Source organism: Melozone crissalis, unplaced genomic scaffold, assembly GCF_028551555.1.
Source record: "Melozone crissalis strain CALT ecotype California unplaced genomic scaffold, PUWL_Pcris_2 ptg000023l_1, whole genome shotgun sequence".
NCBI lineage: Eukaryota > Metazoa > Chordata > Aves > Passeriformes > Passerellidae > Melozone > Melozone crissalis.
This window is the reverse complement of record NW_026535801.1, coordinates 19,049,443-19,070,377: the sequence shown is the minus strand read 5'-3', so window position 1 is coordinate 19,070,377 and position 20,935 is coordinate 19,049,443. Positions and strand designations below refer to the sequence as shown.

The 20,935-nt window shown below is 37.8% G+C and overlaps 1 protein-coding gene across 1 annotated transcript in view; it reads right to left on the bottom strand.

Annotated features, from left to right (window-relative positions):
* Window positions 1–20,935, bottom strand: part of PDE11A (phosphodiesterase 11A) — a 104,325-nt gene that overhangs the window by 70,338 nt on the left and 13,052 nt on the right. The gene's annotated exons all lie outside the window — the stretch shown is intronic.

Below are 20,935 nucleotides of genomic sequence, written 5' to 3'. Positions count from 1 at the left end.
GACATAAACATTTTGACATTGCATTATATTTAGTATTTGGTATAAAGTGAAAAGAAGAATAAGTATACCGTAAGTTTTCTTACAGCACCTCATTTTAAATGGTGCTGCCCCAAATGAATCTGAAATAGGAAAACATTTCTGCTAAAGACTAGAAAGCCAAAAATAAATATATGTAAAATGTCTGCTATTCTAGGATCCCTTCATCTGATCTCCTACATGCAAAATCCAGCTATTTTCATTGGAAATGCCTCTATATTTTACACAAACCTGAATCAGTGATGCCCACTAATAAGCCCCATCCCAGCAAACTGCCACTCATTTATTCAGCATGTGATATTAAGCCAGGATTTCCAGTAAGGAAAATGAGGACAAGAGGAAGAAAAAAGTTACACAAGGAATGACAGCGGTTCTATTAAAATCAGATGTGTATGAACTGAAAAAGAGCAGAGGTAGCAGGTAAGGAGCATCACCATGCCAGTGTAAGCACCTGTAAGGTCAAGCCAATGCCTGGTACTGGCTCTTAGCCCCAGTACTTCAGCAAATGCAGTAAAGTTGAGCTGTAAAGCAAGGAAAAGTCATCTTACAGGCAGCCTGAATGAGGGCTGCAAAGTTGCAGCAGTGTGATCAAAGATGTGAACCAACATGTTTCTGTGACATAAACATACTGACAGCCACAGAGACTCCTCACTGCAAGGTAACCTGGATGGTGGAGATGTGGGCTATGTCTTGGGCAGGCAGAAGGCCTTAAATCAACTGAACAGTTATAAATTATGTTTCTTTATCAACTAGAGTTTCCACCCATTGGACATTGGCAGGGTTTTGTAGCAAAGTCTTAAGGAGAAATGCTAAGCAGCTTTTATTAGCTCATCTGAAAAAACAGGGATAAGAAGAACCACGAAAGGCCATGAATCTTCAAAACCACAACTCCTACCCACAAATAAAGTATGAAGGAGAGGAAATAAAGATCTTCTATTTCAAAGGATGAATATCAGTTATATTTGAAATACATAAATTATATAATCACCTTTAAAAAAAAATCAAGCTGAGATAATTCACAGAGAACATTTAACCAGTGTAATGCTTTCCCGAGAGCCCAGGAGGGGCTGTTACTGTCTGGCTGCTCTGCTCTGCCCTGCTTGAAGAGGAGTCACTAGAGGCCAGCCCCCAGGCACAGGAGCCTGCAGCTGTTATGTAAGGCAGGCAGTTCTGCAGTGCCTAAATCTCAGTGCCTCAAAGCACTTTGGCAGACCATGAACAAAGTTTTACAGCAGCAATGCCAGGTAGTAATTTTTATCTAGAGACAGCAAAACTGAGCCAAAGAAAAATTTAACTGATATCTGAAGGGAGGAAAAAGGTCACAAAGAAAGATTTTGTCAAAATTTTGGAAAGACTCCTGGGCTTCCACTATGCTTGAATCAGTGGAACCAGCTTTATAAATGTCACTGCATGAGATGGGAAGATCTTGGTATTGGCAAAGTGAGAGCTGTGAAGACTGATACTACCAACGCTAAAAATAGGAATTGCAGATCAGAACTCTAAATTGGCATAGGTGAATTAATCAGTATCGCCTCAAAGCTATCTTTTCTACAACACAATTGCAGGCTTTGATCTTACCATTTCAATTGCATTCATCTGTCGTCTGGCAGACAATATATATAATAATTGACCATGCTAATTGAGTGGCATTGAAACCAAGAGACAAATTCCACATGCATCCATGCAATGAGAATATTATCTTCAAGTCACAGTTCTACTTACAACTCAGTTACCACTCCCAATTCTTGTCTATGGAGAAATAGATTTATCCACTTACTTCCTCCTGCAGGCCTTAAGTATTAGAGTACACAAACTGAAAACTACTTCTACTAATTCTTGACTTACCCATAACTGAATGAAGATGCCTTCTTTCATTTTTGTGTGAATTAAAATCTTCTCTTTAGAGCCAGAGTGCAGATACAGGACCAGAATCACAAATTGGCTGAGACTGGATGGGGCCTCTGGAGGTCACCTGGTCCAACACTCTATGCTCAAGCAAGACTGCCTAAAGCTTTTTGTTTAGTTCTTTGTCTAGACAGCTTTTGAATGTCTCTGAGGGTGATGATTTCACAACCTCTCTGAGCAACTTCTTTCTCCCACAATAAAAAAGTGTATCCTGACTTTCAGACAGAGGTTTCCATGTTTAAGTGTATGTATTGCCTCTTGTCCTGTCACTTGGCACCACTGAAAAGAGCCTGGATATGCATCTTTGTATTGTTCTATCCCCCATTTATGCAGTGATGAGATCCCCCACCATGAGCATTCTCTTCTTTGCTAAACAGTCCCAGCTCCCTAAGCCTTTCCTCACAGGGGAGATGCTTCAGTTCCTTAATCCTCTTTCTGTTCCTTTATTGGACTCTAGCCGGTACATTCTTGTACTGAAGAGCCTACAAGTGGACATCTTGTGTAGTCATGAGGGAAACTTAATCCTGCTCTTGTATGAATGCTGTGTGCAGTTTAACAAAGAAGAAATTTAGCTAATTTATATATAACAGTCTGCACTGAGATTCCAATGGTGTTAATAAGTTCTTATTCAGGTTTTTCTCTCACATACTTCAGTATGTGTTTTGTGATTTTTGAGGAAGAAATTACTTGAACAGCAGCCTTTTTTTCATATTTGGCTTTGTTTAAGAGTGAATGTTTCTGGCAGAACTTACTGCAGAAGCCTGATCCTTTGCCATGCTGAGCTCCTCTTTCAGCAAGGTGGCCATTTTTGCCTGACTGAAGTAGCCAATGTCAGCAAAACCTTTCCAGCTGAAGCTCCAACTGGAACAGAAAAGCCTGAATCCTGCACATTAACCAACCAGATTACATTGTGCCTGATGTGAATAAGTTTAGCTCACCCAACTTCTCACTGTTTGCATTGATTCCAGAGGGATGGAAGTGGTTGGTTCTGTTCCACTAGAAAAAAATGTGAAGCAACTTTTCTTAACTGAGATGCATAATTTGGTGACAGCTTAAAAGAAAGCCAGGGACTCAAGATACCAACTTTATTCCCTTACACTACTGCTTGTCAAACAGAGAGCCTCTAGTGTTTCTTAGGCAACAAAAATTTTACCCTCAAACAGAAAAAATCTTCAACTGAATGGAAATATCCCACAAAGGACAACAAATAGCATAAGTGCCCCTTCCTTTCATCACATAATTTTACATCTCTCTTCCAACCAAGATGCATCTGTACCTTGACCCTTTCTTCCATAATACCTAGAAGCACCACAACACAACATAATCACATCATACTTTTTACATACATCCTTACATCATTTTTTTGAGTTTCTCCTCAACATTGGGAAATTTTCCAGTGGTCTTCTACATTTGCCTATTTTGAATTTATGTGTATTTAGTGACTAATATTGTACTGAATGTCATGGCACTTCATGCTGGTGGCACCTGTCTACTCTTCATACATTTCTACAGAGAGTTGCTCTAACTCTTCTTTCCACTTTTTAAGATGAAAAATAATGACAAGGAATGTAGTGTATTTTCAATGTATTATTTTTACTCAAAAATTTTTTCTCAGGAATGCAATGTTTCTGCAAAAGCACAGAATCTTATTCTAGCAGAATTGATTATACAACTGGACATGCTTGACACATGTTGCTATTTGAATCTGATTATACAAATTAGGCAATCTGAATTGGTATCTGTCTTGCATTTCCAGACCTGATTAAAAGCACTTCTAACATATATTGTAATCTGTACCCATTACATTGTGAAATGTTTCACATGAGGAAGTCGGGGAATAAACCCTAAAAATCTTTGCCTTTAACAAAACAGCTCAAACCCTCACATTGAGTTCATATCTGAGGAAGAAAAAAAAACACTGTATAGTAATAATATCTTTAGAAGAGTCACTATGTAAAGTGACAGAGAATTCGCTGGAAGGAAATTTATCTATTTTTAGTGGTTTGAGGTTGGCAACTACTGAATTGGTGACAAATTAAAAGTAACCTGAATCCAAAAAAACAGAATAACTTCTAAAACCCCAGGAAGGAAGAAGAAGGCTAATTTTTATTTGTTTCAAATGAAATGAGATTTTGGAAGCCCATCACAAAGTACAGAAAAATTCCTGAACTGCTTTCTTAATAAAACTATTTACAGAAAAGTATTGAAAAATTACATATTACCTCTCCTTCATGATGAGCACAGTTTCAAGAAACAATAGCAGAAAAGTAACTGAGCCAAATAGTGCTCTGATCTACATCACTTTAGTTATACCTCTGACATCATAATTTGGATTTACATGGCTTTACAGAATTTTGTATTCTTTAAAATGTGGAAAGATGGTTTATGCCTCAGGCTATTTTTAATCAATTCTGGCTGTACCAATTTCACAGAAGGCAGGCTGACATTAAATTTTCTTTACCCTTTCCTGGCAGATGTCAGTCAGAAGAAGCTGAGCATAAATATTAACAGAATTTCTGTGGAACCAGGTGATTTTTCATACAGCCTGAATGGTTTGACATTCCCTGCTTTTTGGATAATGCTCTTCTACATTTACCAGGATGTCCAAATACCACATTTTTTTTGTTTAGCCCATACACAAGAATGTGCTGATAGAAAAGGGAAAGAAGATTCTAATCTCTGCACAGAACTTTGAATCCTAAATGTAATCTCAATGACAGTAAGCAAAAATGTATATGGTACCTTTTGGCAAGACCTAACCTCAAATTTAGAGAAAGTGATCCAAACTTGTGCCTCATTTTTCTCTCTTCACTGCAAAAATAGGAAAAAGAAGACATATGGCAAAAAAGATTGTCCAACAAATAGTAAAATGTACAATTTATGAAGATAAACAATGATTCAAGCTGCAGTATAGAAAATATACCAGTTCTAGGATGCAAATGTGCTTTCATATGAATAAGGATTCACTTACTTCTGTCTTTTAACTTTATTTATAAAAATAACTTGAATCCTGTTTGAAAATTCAGTTTTTTTGCTGAGAATCGTCACTGGCATCAGGACTGAAGGTATCCCCTTTCAGCTTAAGTTAAGCCTTGAAAGGATAAAATTTGCCAGAATAGTTAAAACTAAATGTTCTTGAACTAAAAGCTCCTTTTTCTTTCCTTTAAATTCTCTCCAAAACCAGCACCTTATCCCAAGTGCTATTTTGGTACTTGTTGATTTCTTCATTACACCCTCCATTAACTCTCCAACCAAGGAGGTCAATATCATTAACTGTTTCCAGTTTCAACTCGCGAAGGTTTAAAAAGAAAATCAAATAATAATTTGGACATTTCCTTAATCCCTTAGAACTTACAAGTATGTGTTCTAAAACAATGATTTACAGAAAGCAGCTTTGACACATATTTGTGTATGTTAATTGAAATTGTGGTAATTAACTCAAGACAGTAAATTACTGACTTTAAAACCTGCCTTTTGAGCATGACTGATCAACAAGGTACTGGAAGAAGCACTGAATTCCATATTAGTGCACCTTTGAGTTTTAAGTCTGGGTGGGCTTCAGCATCCTGACTTGAAAAATTTATTTTCTGTGCTGCAGACTTCAAGGGGCTGATGAAAGTGTGTGGGCTGGTTTGGATGTGAGCCATGCTTTTTCCACACATCATTGTGTCTCCTGCACTAATGACTCACACCTGCACATGCTGCTATCTGATTTCTAGACAAAGCTATTTATAAACTGGAACAGCACAGCCGAATTCTGGTGGTGTAACTACAGCAGTCATTATTTACCTAAAGTGCTTGTCTGTGAAGCACAGACAATTTGGGGACACTGAGTTTGCTGGCCTTTCAGGAGCCATGAAAACTCAATGCAGCTTCTCCCTGATAAAACCCACAGTGCAATTTTATCTTGCAGACATCTATGGATTTGATGTGGTAACACATTGCTTTTCACATAACTGCTAGTTAAACACGGGATTCCAGGGTCACACACACACAGAAAAACCCATCCTATCTTCTCTCACAGCAGTATTGGAATTATTTCCTATAGTGGTTTTTTATACTTGGAGACTTGCATGTTGCAGATTTAAAAAAAAAAAAAAGTTATATAAATCAAGCAAAAATATGGTTGTCCCAAGCTTATGATTACAGTCTTGCCTAGAGTGTCTCAGTCAATGGTCCAGAAAAGTATTTAAATTTTCACATTACAGTCTCTGCCTTCAGACACTCTTCCCCAGTGCTCAGGCTTTTTCTAGCTATGATTGTGGAAGCATCAGCATTTGGTACCAATTACATATCTCTTTCTCCTTCATCTGCAAGTTTTTCCTACAGCTTCACATAAGGCCATTTGCCTTCCTTTCTTTCTTTGGGGCAACTTGGTGAAGAGCACAGAAGAGGAAGAGTTCAGAACAACTGCCTATATGACCCTTCTGTGAAAAGAGCATTATGAAACATACAATGGGATACGCCCTCAGAGAGTAAAACAGTCATCTGCTGCAGTGAAAATTTTCAAAGCTACTAATCCCATGGCTACTAAGCACACAGCATCCTGCCCTTAATTCTGAAATTCATATAATGTTTCAATCTTGGATTGAAGTGATTGTGTATCTAAACAAAGCTCTGTTTAAATGAAAAAAAAAACCAACAAAAAAACAAACAACAAAGTCTTTATACAGAAAATCAGGTATGTCAGCAAGCCTGTTCCTGTTATTTACAGACAGGCATTTTGCTTCCAGCAACACAAGGTCCTTCCACTCACATAGGTATGTACACTTCTCACTGTGCCTGAGAAGAAAAACTGTGGGATATTGATATTAATATGGCTGTTGAATGGCACAGTGGAGAGCCCTGGATTTCAGGTAGCTGAGTTGTGTTCAGAAATCAATGTGCTGCTGTCTTCCTTGGTGCAGATTTACTGATGTTAAGGGTTTGCTTCTGCCTACATTATTAGCAGTTCAATAAGGGCCAAATTATTTTAAATCTTTACAAATCACTCAGCAAAATAAGGCTTTGCTTCCAGTTAAGTAGTATCATGGTTAATTAGCCTTTAAGTAGTATCAGAGTTAATTTAGCTTGATTCTGTAGTACCAGAGGTCAAAATACATCATAAACTGAGTAAGGATATCTTGTCTTTAAGGTGAAGAAATAGTAGGAAAACTATTTCTATTCGTCATACAGAATGGAAGAGCATCTATGCACCCCTCATAGATATTTTAATAAAAAGTGCAAGAATAGAAAAGTCTTCTTTGATTAAATTAGGGTTTGAGTAGGTTTCCTCTTTTTTTGTCTCCATAATTTTGGACTGCACAAGTTGACATTCATCAAGCACTGAATACTCACCAAGGCAAGGCTGTCTGATCAGGGAAGTGCCCTGGGTCACACACCCCTGCTTAAAGCTGAGTAGAAGTACGACAAAAAAATTCAAATTCAGTTCACTGCACATTTGTCCATATTTTCTCTCCTTCTGCTTTTATTTCTTTTCCATGAGTTTAAATGTTTTCCTAATACCCCATTTTTCTTATCTGCTTGAGAAACTATAATTCTTAGTTTAGAGTATCTTTTGATATGCATTCAGTCTTGTTCAGTTTTACACCCACTCATTTTTCCATCTTTTCTGTCTTCTTTTTTAGTTTATTCTTGCTTCAAAATTATTATTTTTAACTTCATCTCTTCTTATGAAGCAATTAATTTATCTAATATTTATCAAAATAAAAAATGTCTTTAATTCATTAGGTACTATTTTTGAATAGTAAGAAATTCACTACTTCTATAAGGAAAGTATTTTCTTTATTCATGGAACTAGAAAAGCCCAAGAAAGAGTGGCTGAATTCTGGAGGCCTGCCTGTCAATTGCCCTGAAATACTACACAGTCTTGTAAATGGGATTTGTTCTTGCTACTTTTTCATGATGAAATTTTTACCAGTACCTGTGTCACAGGGAATTTTATGGTGTTTTTAGGAACTGAACTCAAAGCATAAATTGATTTCACTGAGAAAGACCAATAGATGGTGCAGTACTATCAAATGCAAAGAATCAAAGAACTCCATATCCTCATTCAAATTGCCTAAGGCATTTTATAAATAAAAAGCTTGCTGCAAAGACTTTATCGGTTCTGAAAACAACTAATTTTTAATTTGTAACTTTAAATCTGATTTCATATGCTGGCGAAAAAAAAACAAGAACAAAACAAACCTAATGAAAAACCCAGTCCTCCCTCCACCAAACCACTGGGGGGAAAAAAACCCAAAAATCCCCCTACACCCACTTTTCCAGTCTCCTGTTTCTCACAGCTGCTGGTCTAACAAGTAGCCTTTTCTGGCATTGGCACTGCTGCTCCTTCCCTCCCCATCTATCCACTTTTACCCCTGTGCAGATCCATGGAAAGCCAAAAACCAAATCCATATTGATAGGGGAAAGGAGGCTCCAGAGCACAGGAGTATTTCTGATTTTATCTGCTTTCATGCATGTGGCTGGCAGGCAGTCTCCGCACCACCAGCAGTGTCACACGGTCTCACTGGTGGCTGAGCAGTGTCACTTGTGCACAGCAGCACACGGGGCCCCACAAGCACTGCAGGGCATATTCCTGCTGCCCTGCAACACGCACTGCAAACAAATGCAGCCTAAAAGCCTGGAGTGCCTTTAAAGCCTCTCCCCAGACTGACCTGGCAGGTCACCATCCCTCACTGCTCCAAGGGACTGTCCTTAAACACCTGGGTAGAGTAGCTTTACTTGTCTCCAAATACTCAGCTGTCTACTCAGCAATTACACTGAGTTCTTCATGTCCTTTAACCAAATTCAACAATTCACTTTTCCTCATGATAGCTGCAGTTATGCTGCCTTCAATGTCACCATCTCACTCAGAATATAGTCAGCATACAATTTTTTTCTCTCTTTTAAATGGAAGAGAAGATTAGGCCCAGTAGCCACGACACATAGAAGTAAACAGTCAGTTGTGGTTTCTTTCTCAGCTCTGCCAGTGACCAATGTGCAATAGCTGGTCAAAGAAAATATTTTCAAAAACAGTTTAAGAAAAAAAAGTTAAATAGAGTAAAAGAAAATAGGAAAAATTCAAAGGAGTTTCTTACAGAGGAAAAAATGCATTCACCTTAAACATCTAAAATGTGATGAAGCTATAAGTCACTGAAAAAATACTCTGTCGGAAAATGTTCAGCCATTTTCAGCATTTAACAAAAGGAAATGTTGTTCAATTTTTAACCATTGATGATACTGCTGTACTGAAGCACCAGTACATACAGAGATGCTGGATAACTTTATGGACGAACAGGTAGACAGCTATTGAGTGCAAGCCATTTCTCAGATCAGGTAGCCATAAGACTATTTTTGAGTGATGATACCTGAAGCACACTTGAAGTCTCATCATCTTGTCAGCCTCAGAGGAAAGCTGAAAAGTGGGAGGCAAACAAGGTCTGAGGCTACACAGCAAAGCCAGGACAAAGAAACAGAAAACATCGTTCGTTCGGCATTTAAGGCAGCCATGAGGAGGCTCTCCTAGGCAGGAGTTGGGCTCAGAAGTACGAGTTGCTGAGGTTCAGCGGCACTTAGAGATACTAAAAGGGACCAGGAGCCCGAGGCGGCGGCTGCTGCCGTGGTGCCCGGCGGCCGCTGGGTGGCGCTGTGCAGGCGGCGCGGCTCGGACAGCGCCGGGCCCGCGGGGCAAAGAGCGGGGATGGTGTGAGGGCCGCGAACGGCTTTGGGAGCCTGGCCGGCCTAGAACCGGCCCGCACTCACACGGAGTCAGCGTCTGTCCCAATGGCAGAGCCACCATAAGGATGGCTAACTCGGTTTATGCTTAATTAACACTTACAAAGCATGCTGCCGTGCTAAAAGTGTACAAAAAAAAAAAAAAAGGCAGAAACATGAAGCTATAGGAGAGTCGCCCTTTATCTTTGGGAGCCCGTACTCTAGCTATACGTGCTCACTTAAATTTGTAGTATTATCACCACCAGAGAGGAATGCAAGCCACTAGAGGGGGTGAGACCCTTTTCTGGTAGCACACGAGTGCGAGCCTCAAGCACAGGAGTGCAGGATGCTTCCCATCACTTGGGCTGTGTCCTCAGCCTGGGTGTGCCACAGCTTTTCACTCCCTCAGCCCTGTCCGTTCCTGCCTCCACTCCCTCTCTCCCTGCTGCAAAAACCTGTCTTAAAGAGCTAACACTTTCTGAATCCCTGCTTGTGCTTCTAAATGCTATTTAACAATCAGCCCGTTCCTGGTTAGTTTTTTTTTTTTTTCTGTGACAAATGAAAGTATCAACATACAGCTTTGGTTACTGCAAAAGTACAATCACAAGACCACAGATTTGAGTATTAATTCAGTAATCCCACTGCCATACTAACAGGAGAATTATAACCATGCCATTAAGTATGGCAGTGGATACTCACAGCAGTTGCTGCAGAGACCTCTCTCTTCCAAGAAAAGCAGAATCAACTCACAAAATTAAAATATTGAGAGAAAAGGAAATGCAAAATAATTCCATTAAAGCAAAAAACCTAACACAGTTCTGCTGTTGTAACTCTGCCATTGTAAAAGATACATCCAGATACACAATGTTCTGGTTATTGTTCCCGATATTCACTTTCATGATTCACAGTTATATTCAAGTGCTCACAATTATATTTATATAAAGTCTCACTGTAACTTCCCATCAGAAGTACAGCAACTATGCCAAAAAAGCAGGTTCTGTTTAAAAATATTCATGAGATACTGTTTTAACAGTTAGATGCTTCCTGCTCCAGCATCACATTCTACTACAGGCATCAAACATTTAATCTTTTTATATAAGCAAAAATAGATCTTAGTATCTGACTTGACGTATCTATTCTAATAAAATCCACAAAACTGACAGCAGATGCAAAACAGAAGGCCATGCATATTATAATAAAATTAAATTAGAATCAATTCTGATTAATTATCTCTAGTTCAGTTTTCATTAGAAGAAAGTCTAAGTACCTGATGAAACAATAATTGAAGTATTTTGTTTTAATATTGAGGACATAGTACTGAAGTATGACATCAGTGAGGAACATGATCACAGAGTACTTACCCAGTGGAACTCATTTTCATATTCATTTTATTGAATCCTCCTTATACACAGAGGCTTATCAAATAAGTTTCTCACCACTCCTACTCTGAGAATGGAATTTAATTTTTAAATTATAATTTTAATTTTTAAAGAATGTTAAAAGCTGTAATAGGTTGAGGGGGAAAAAAAACCCCAACCAACCAACAACCCCCACCTCTTTATTCTTCCAAAAGTAAGCATTAATGCAACAATTCAAACTGATAGATGAACACATAAAATGCTCAAGCTCATTCCCATAGGCTTTTATAGTGGCTTTTCATATCCCACTGGAATGGTCTCTGCTTCCTAGGTGCAGTGATTTCCAAAATCCAATTCAGAAAAATAAAATGCTTTCCATTTCTATATGAACTGCTTGGTCTGGCAGCAACTACTGAGTTCATCACCCAGTGGTCAGATGTTAATAAAATGACACAAAACTAGAAGTAATTTCTCCACTTATAGGCCAAACTACAGTCTCTATAAAAACATGTATGTTTTTCCAAAATGTAGGTTAAATGCAGTTTCTCTAATTTGTTAGTGAGAACCTTCTCCTCAGTCTGCTGGTTTAATACTTCTGCAGGCAGACTTCAGCTTTTGTAAGTCATCCACATCTTCACTGCTCTAATTTTACCAACTTCTTGACGTTCAGAATTATTTTATATTGTTTAAGAGACTAGGGATCAGAGTTTACCCTTCAAACAGCTGTATTATAGAGGTGACATTTCAGCTGCTGTGCATGCCCACTAGGGTAGCAACAAACTTTGCCACTACTAAAAATCAAAATTTCTGGACATTCAGGATTAAAAGCTCATGACTTTATAATTTGAGTTGAAGAAGCCCTGAAATCCTAGGCTAGAGCAGATTACCAGCCTTTGGGATTCAAGCACAGAAGGAAGTACAAAGGCCCCCACTAGCTATATTTTCTACTTGGGGTGACAGAAAAAGAAAATTCAGATTGTGTTTATGGTAACATGTCTTGGCAAGCTTCCCCCTTTCAAAGCCTCCTCTCCTCAGTAGGGAGCAGTTCCATATTCACAGCTGTTTGCTCAGTGGGGCAAGTCTGCAGGGCTGCTCCAGCTCAGACCACAACATGTGGCCCTGCTGTCCTGAGATATCCCACTGACACTCATCACATCACCTAGGACATCCTCAGCTCTTGGATGTCCACAAGCCCATCGCTGCTTGGCACTAAAATCATGCCACAACTCTGGAGAGCTATTATCAATGAATTTGCTTTGTAACCATGACACCGGCTTTGCAAAATGCCAGTCTGTTTTCATAAAGCAAAAGCTTTTTCTTGCAAAAAAACCCCAAAACTCAACACAAACCCACCCCAAAAAACCAGAAAAGAGCAAGGTTTGTTTTTACCCATTCTATCACAGGGACAGCAAGTTGCCAGCAAATTAATTTAAGGTTAAATCTATGTCAAATTTAGTCCAAAGGCTTTAGCTTTAATAGCTGTCAATATAAATATTGTTTTGTTTCACTAATAATGTATGTGAATAATTATTCTAAGTAATAAGGTTTCCCAGAGACCAAATTAACAATTAAGGGTCCTACTCAGAGCTTTCACAAAACACTTTTAAATGAACCATTCTTCCTGGTGTCCCACCTCTCTCACCATGCTGTTCACAGGAAATATTTTTCTAAGTACAGTTCAATAAACCTGTTAAGGGTTACCTGAAGTGCACTGAATAATTTACTGCATGAAATTTCTGACCACCATGCACAGTTATGAACAATGTGGCTCAATTCTCTTACGGTTCCAACATTTCAAGCACAAAAATCATCATAAAATTGTTTTAACCCTAGTTTAATTCTTGCCAGCTATGCAAGAGATGCCAAATTATTATCATTAATGGTTAAATTCCTTCAGCTTTCATAATTTGAGTGAGCTCCAGTCTAGAACATGTAATCTGGCTGCCCAGTAACTCTTAATCTTGTTGACTAATTTTACTGGTAACTAATTTTTCATGCTTTGTTGTAGGTTGGGCTTTCTTGAATTAAAAGCACAGCATTCTCAGTGATTCAGGGAGCTATGGAATCTTTCATATGAAAAGACACAGTTTTTGCTAAAACTAACAATCAGCAAAATGAACTAGCTAGTTAAGGGACAAACAAAAAATTTTTTTCATGGTAATGCAGTGACAGCAAGGTGACAACAGAAGCAATGAAGACATGCCCAGGCTTTCAGAAACAGTTCTGGGCATAACTAAAAGGTAGTTTTAAAATGCTAAGAAAAGCGCAGTTGATGTTTTATCAGGCTCAAGTGTACAAAAAATTGGTTCAAATGTCTTCTGTTTTTCCAGACATGAAAAGTACCAATGGTGAGAGCAGTGAAGAGGCACTGACCAGGGGTTTTGGGGAGCAGGCACCCTTCCTGCCAAAGCACACAGATGACTACAGAAAAAACTGCTGCACCAGGTAGGAACTGGTGAAGATTTTTAGGGAAAAAAAAATGGTAGGAAAATGAATAGGGAATGACTTTTCACTCTGTTCACTAAAAGCAAAACAAGAAGGAATAACATTAAATTAATTAAAGTCACATGGCAGTTCTTCATACAATGTGCAGGATATTGTGAAATTTATAACTTTTCCTGCTTCAAGAAATGCTGGAATAAATTCCTAAGCAGAAAATCCTTGGGGCGGTATTAAATACACAGATACCATGTCTGATCCTGAGCTGCAAATAACAGTACACTGTTGGGCTACATGAGAGAAATACCATCCCATGCTTGCCTCAATCCAGGCATTTGCTTTCAGCTGCTGACAGAGAAAGATCCCATGAAAGACAAGGACAAGAGTTTTATTCATTTGTGGCCACAGATTTAAACAGCCATTTCCCAGATATAGGGGAGACACATTGCTGTATCCTCCTAACAGACATTACAGCTATGTTGTGCTTACATACTCCAGGTGCTGGGATGCAAACAGGAATTTCTCAGGTGGACAATTGCTAAGATAGCATAGATGAAGGCTGAATTCCTTCTAATGTACAGTCAGGAGTTTGCCAGTTAAAGAGCAGCTACACTTTTGCAAACAAAAGACAGCAGGGTGGCACAATTTTCATGGGAGAGAGAAACACTATAGGTAAAGCTGGAACAGAGATGTGAAATATTATAAGCAAAGCTGGAACTATTAAACAAACTGCTGAAATGGATTTTTTAAAATTGTTTTGGTGTTTTTTAACACATCTGTTTGAATAAGGGATGCTACTTGCAAAGCAAGTAGTCAACAAGGCTTCAAAAGCTCAGACTGAGTCAAAAATGGAAGATTATTTCCTTATGATAAAGTAAGAATACTTAAAATTGAAAATCTGATAACACATATGGAATGACCTAATGCCATTTTTAGAATTATGTTTCAGAACAGAGATTACTGTAAAGTGATTCGCTCAAGGGGATACTGTGAATCAGTGCTAGAACAACAATTCTGTTTTAATTACAGTTTCTTATTAAAGCCTGTATTAACTTGCTGAAGGTCAGAGGTTGACTTAATTTTTAGCAAAATTATTTGCTAAGAAGTTTCCAATATCTCATCATGTAACCTATAGCTACAGATAGGCTCTGCATCTCTATTCCAGGGGGAAATACTTTTGATGGCAGGAACTGCTGTATGAACATTTCATTCTGCTTCAGGAAAGATAGGCAATTCACAGGAGATGCAAAATGCTATTTTCTAAAAGTATATCAAGCCTTGAAGTTATTATGAAGAACAGCTAGGGAGAACTGAATAGACTGACAGAAGTTCAGAAAACACTTCACTAGGGACCAAGTCCTCCCATCCAGCCCACAGGGCACATCTCCAGTTACTGTCAGAAATAAAGGTTTCACCAGCTGTTGACCACAAAGGTTTCCTCTTACATGCTTCTGTAACAAGGCCCCAGTGCAGATTTCACTTCAAGCAAACAAGATTTTTTTAATAAGCCATCTGATCAAAATAATTTACTTGGTTTCAGAGAGTTTTGCCAAGAAAAGAAAGACATCTGGAAGTAAAAACTTTATTCCTTAGGTAATGGAAGTACAGGGTTTTCTCCAGAAAAAAAAAAAAAACCTGAAACAAACCATCAAACAAACAACAAAATCTGATTTTCTAATCAATTCCTTATATAGACGGTACCTAGGTGTTACACTGTAACACAAGTACACATCATGGCTTTCAAGACCCACAGGCTTTCTTTCTTTTTTTATGACAGATGTATAAAACAAAATTCTGATCCTCCCGAGCCTTTGTATTATTGTTGTTTGGTATTCCAAGCTTTGAAGTGGAAAATCTATTAATAAAAAAATGTACTAACATCACCCTTTCTAGTTACTAAGGTATCTGAGAGTTACCATCAGAACTGCAGAATTCTTAGCTTTTAGGCTTCCTGTTGAAAAATTTATTCCCTTCTGATTGAATAATGTAGTATGGCTGCACAAAGGCTTCCATGATCATGGCATTGGGTTGCATTTCCAGTCTTCCTGAGAAGTTGTGCTTGTGTTTGACCAGAAGAGATCTGGACTCCTTCTCCTGCTGCAATGCCTTGTGAATACTAACAAGAGGAGAAAACAGAACACAAGCTCCAGGGCTATTTCTATGCTTCAGAATCTGCAGGAACACCCAACATTTCTCTTAATAAGATTTAGTCTGAAGGTACTACTGAATGCTTCATAATTCATGTCTCTGAATATATGAGTTATCCTCATCACTCCTCTGGATTTTTTTCTTAGACGGATATAATTAGTAAAAGTAATTTTTGATAATGTGACTGAAAAAAGCATGAAGGAAAGCAGCATAGTCGACTGTGAACCTGTCTCCTCCAGCAGAAGCAATAGGAGCCAAAACTGCTCCTTAACCAATCTCTTTTCAGTGATCTGACATGGATGAATTGAAGCTTCATAAATAGACTTGGGGGTCTGCATTAATAAAATGTTCCTATGTTAGAAAGGAACTGAGGTTTGATTTTAAAAAGCCCATTAAGTCAGCAGAGATTCTTTAGTCTAGTTTAGTGAGCTCTGAGTCAAATACTACAAATATTAGCCAAATGACAGTCAAGGCTTACAGATAAGAGCTCTTATTTATTCAAGTCTCTCCATATTAATTAAGAAGATACAAGCACAGGCAATATGGGAAGAACCAACAGGTTCAGATTCCTGCTGGCAATTGCAGGAAGAATCCAGATGTCTTGTATAATAGAGTAAGGAAGGTAAGAACAAAACTCCAGTCCCCATAAAAAAACCCATCACAATTTGTCTTGAGCTGTTCTATAGAGGAAACCCTTCCTGACACTAAATCTGACCATTTGTTTATTTGTTTTATGATAACGTCTGGAGGCATCAAGCAAGTATCAAGAGTTTAGTGTAAAATGTACCATAAACACACAGAAACAAAGCATCCCACAAGTCTAGGAAAATACACATTTATATTTGGAAAAATATATGGTTCCCTGAAATGTCCCTGCAACACATCTTAGACAGGTTTTCATACCTCAGAGATAAAGATGCCCAATTCAAATATTAACCACCAGTCTCAAAACAGAGGTAATGATATAGGGAGGTTTTTAAGTTTTGAGTATGTTTCAAGTTCTGTAATTAAAAAGAAATCTAGACTTCCAGCTTAACTTGAAAGTGTGACTGAATGTATACAAGACTGAAAGAAGTCCGTGCCAATGTCTGTCATGGCAGTAGTTTTGTGCTGTTGGTTGCAAACCAGTGGTGTTAAGCTGCCTTGATAAAGCAAATATCCTAGTGGCAAATTGCTTTAAACTCCCTCAGCAAGACAGTTCAGTTACTGTGATTTATTTTAATTTGGGTTTGTGTAGCATGTACTTTTCTAGAAGTGTGCCTAATAGACCATTAGAGTTTTCCCAGATAGCTGTGGTGCTTCAGCACCTTCATCCTTCAAATGTCTTCGTTATTTTCAGTCTTCTTTCAGCAGATTTGTCTCTTGCACTGGGAGATACGTGACATATGGGCCATATGATACCTTTGAGGATTATGCCATTTTTAAATAATAGATTTTGGAGTGTCACTGCCAAGCAAGAGAACCAAGGCAGGTATTAGCAGGAGGTTGTGACATACTTCCATATATAGAACATACAAAAAAAATTTCTTTATCTAATTTGTTTCTCATTTGTTCCTTTGTAGTGGATCCATCAATTATTTTCAGGTGCTTTTTTTTTTTGTAAATTCCCCACATTCAAAGAGCTGGAGTTATCATTTTCACAGCAAGCAAGAGATGCTTGCCTGTTCTGGATCACTTCCTTTCCTAGTAGTTTTATTTACAGTTGATTACTTCCCTAAGATGAAGGAATGGTCCTTACTGACTTTAAAATTGCTATCTGCCAGCGTGACTGTAAGCTCATCATGGAAAAACTCACAGAAAATGAATTAGCAGGTACAGCAAAGTCCCTGGAAATCATTCATCACTATGGTAGACCTGATGTAGGATATATTTAAGCTTTAATGACTATGGACCAAGAAGGGCACAATAAATTGGAAAATTCAGAATCACAAGGCTTCTATTAGGAATGTGAGAAATAAAATGTTTGAGCATGAGAACACTTGTCTTCAAGCCCCCACAAACCAAATACACATCAGTTAAATCCTGTACTCTATAGACATATATACTTAATAAAAGTACCCACAGAGCACAGACAACAAATCCAGTTTTTACTTCCCCCTCCCAGGTCTCACTGCATTCAGACTACTGGTTTTCAGCAAAGCCAGCAGGGTTTAACTCGAGATGGCAGCCCTGGGTACTTTCCCTGCAGTCAATTCACTTCTCTCAGAGGAGGAGGATGTCAGAGGCAGAGAGAACAGGATGCCAATTTAAGTGACCATGGAGCTGCTGTTGCTGTTTGTTAAGCCTCTCTGATGGAGAACTAGATTTGTTTTGGCACTGAGTTTCAGAAGACTCCAAAGGGCAGACAATGATCGAAACCACAGACTGTCAAAGTCTTGTTAGGCTTTTCTCAGCAGTCCTGGAACATGTATGACTCACCAGCAAACAGCACATACCCCTCAGTGAATCTTCAGCCCAGTCCAGGGAATGCATGTTGGGTGCACAGTTCTTTCCAAGGGTTCAGGGCTTTTATCTCTCTACTCTTTGTCTGTGCAAACGAACAGGTCTCTTCATTTGCAAAATACATGTAAAAGTGCTATTTTTCCAAAAAGTTACCAATTACACAAGATAGTGTAATAGTGATGACTATTATGGGTAATAAGGTATTCTAATATCGTTTGTATCAAACTGAAAATCTCCAAAATCAGTCTGTTCAACTGAGCCACTGATGCTGGGGTGACAAAATACATTGTGACTCTGAGCATCTTTCTCTCATGCCTGTGGCCGTCATCTAATTTTGCACTTAAACAATGAATTGGTTAAAACATCCCTAACACCAAAAGGAAAAAAGAAATTTGGCAGTGGGAAACAATATTAAATGTGGAAAATTCACTTCCATTTGTTCTTAGTGTTGTGCTTTTAACACTGTGGTCAGACACGTAAAAGAAAACCCTGAGAATTTGCCCTGAGAAACAAAACCAGAAGAACTTTGCAATATAATACTCCATTTTAGATACTGCAAAATATAAACTTGGTTACAGCTTGAGAGCACTAAAAACTCCTCAAACCTTAAATATTTTATTTGCTATTAAATTCCTGAAAACAACTAAGAGTACATAAAAATGATGCTAGCATCTACTTAATTCTAATTGAAAACATAAGTCTTTGTTTCCTATTGACTCGAGACAGCAGTGCTGCCAAGAGACATTTCATTAGACAATATAGTCTTGTCATTTTATAAAAAAACTCCAACAGATTATTTTAATTGCTTCACACAATACTAAAAGAGGAATGACACTTGCAAACAAAAGCCAGACTCAAATGATACTTACATTTCTCAGAGAGGTTTTCAGGGGTAGGAAAAAGACTGCTAATTTACATTTGCATTTGCTAACCATTCTGAAGCTTCTGATTGTCAGAAACTGTAACATCAACATAAAGCTGCATATAGGTCTTTTGCCAGCTACTCATCAGACTTTCTGCACAAGCCACCTCAATACCCAGGCTTCCAAAGTTTTCTTTTCTTACTCTGAAGAGGGTTTCTCAGTTTTCACCTGCCTACTTTCATCACAAACATCTATGTTGATATTTTGGTTAAAAATATCTGTTTGCTAATCCTGCAAGGCAGTTGTCCTGAAAGTATGTGCTCTCTTGCTTCCCAGAGATATATCATGCTTTCTATGTTACCAACTGAGTGAAAAAACTTTAAAGCATGGGTTTTGAAATAACAGCACTTGGACTGCCAAGCCTCATTAAATCCAAGATCTATTACAAGGCAAAATGATGGTTATGTTCTCATTTATTTTTCCATAAAATCTACATGTCAGAACCCATTCAATATATTCTTGAAGGGTTCTAACATACAGGTTTATAACTCTAACAGTGATCTAAATTACTGAGAACAAAATAAAGACGACACAGTATGGGCAATTTGCTAATTTTTAGATAATATTTAGTAGTCACTGAATGGAAGCAAATGCCTCAGCATCAGATACTCATACATTAGAATATTAATGTAATATACAATTCAAATATACACAGTTGTTTTGCTGGTTGAATGTATGATAACCAAATGTAGGATCCATGTTAAAAGCTGTATTTTAAATAAAATTCTCTTTACAAGTACTGAAAACCCCTATTCAGGGAAGATTTAATTTGCATTTAGTTACCGATTGAGGCATACATTGCTAATAAATCAATATTCAACATCCAAGATTCTCAAGAATCAAAAGTAACTCAGAAGCAACCTATGGTTACACAAGTTTAGATAGCTTCTAAAGAAGGAATTTAAGAAGTACTGGATAACTTCAGATAAAGTACTATCTGAAAATTGAGAGTTATATTTAAAGTTAGTTAATTCAATCTAAATCACTATGCTAAATCAGTTACACAAACACCTTACACAAACACCCTGCAGAATAAAAACCAAAAGTTAATTATTTTTATTGTTTTAAAAAGGGTGTATAACGTTAACTGCATTTGAATCAATATAAAGAGCTTTTTGGAGGAAAAGTCTGCTTCTAACTACACTTCCACAGAAATGAGATTCAACACTATTTCAATACAGTAGAGTAGTTCCCTATTACGTACTTAAAGGAGATTCCATTTCTCTCTCCTGGGCTGACAGAGTTGCAGTTCTGTTCCTCCCCAGTTTGCTGCCCTCTACCATTCTCTTCCCCAGTCACATTTTGACTTTCTGCACATTTTCCCTCTAAGGTCAGCTGAATACATTTGCCTTCATCAGCAGCAAAGACCCCTGTCTTTAATTCAAATTTCTTCCTTGCAGATACTTCTACTTTCCTGCCTTTTGAGCTTACTTTACTCTCCAAATTCCACCTGAGATATATATGCCTGCCGTTCCTTCCCATCCTCTTTTTCTTTAAGTATTGGCAAGTCTCAAATATTTTGGAATAACAGATTTGTATATGCATAATTTCCTCTAAAATAAAATTTCTTTTGCATATGCTACAGGCATTTATTTATCCCATGGAAAGTACTGAAAGAAGATCTTGATTTTTAGAGTCAGCAAACTTAGGAGTATCTCTGTGATAATTTCCCCCCAAACTAATTCTTACAGGTTAAGTTTTCAAAAATAAAAAAGACTTCCTACTAAGGTCTACTACAGAAAAAAGGTCTGCATAAGATTAACAGAGGAACTCAGACATTTACGGAACAGATTTTCTATTTTCTTTTTTCTTTCTTATTTGTATTTCATTTTCTATTGTAAACAACAAAATTGTACACTTTGTTATGCACTTCCAGAAGTGCATAATACAAATCATGTTCCATTTACTAATTTAGATTAAGTCTCTTTAGACAAGTCTACTGAGTTAGAGAAAAAAATTAGAAAGCATGCAAAAGTAAAGGTAACC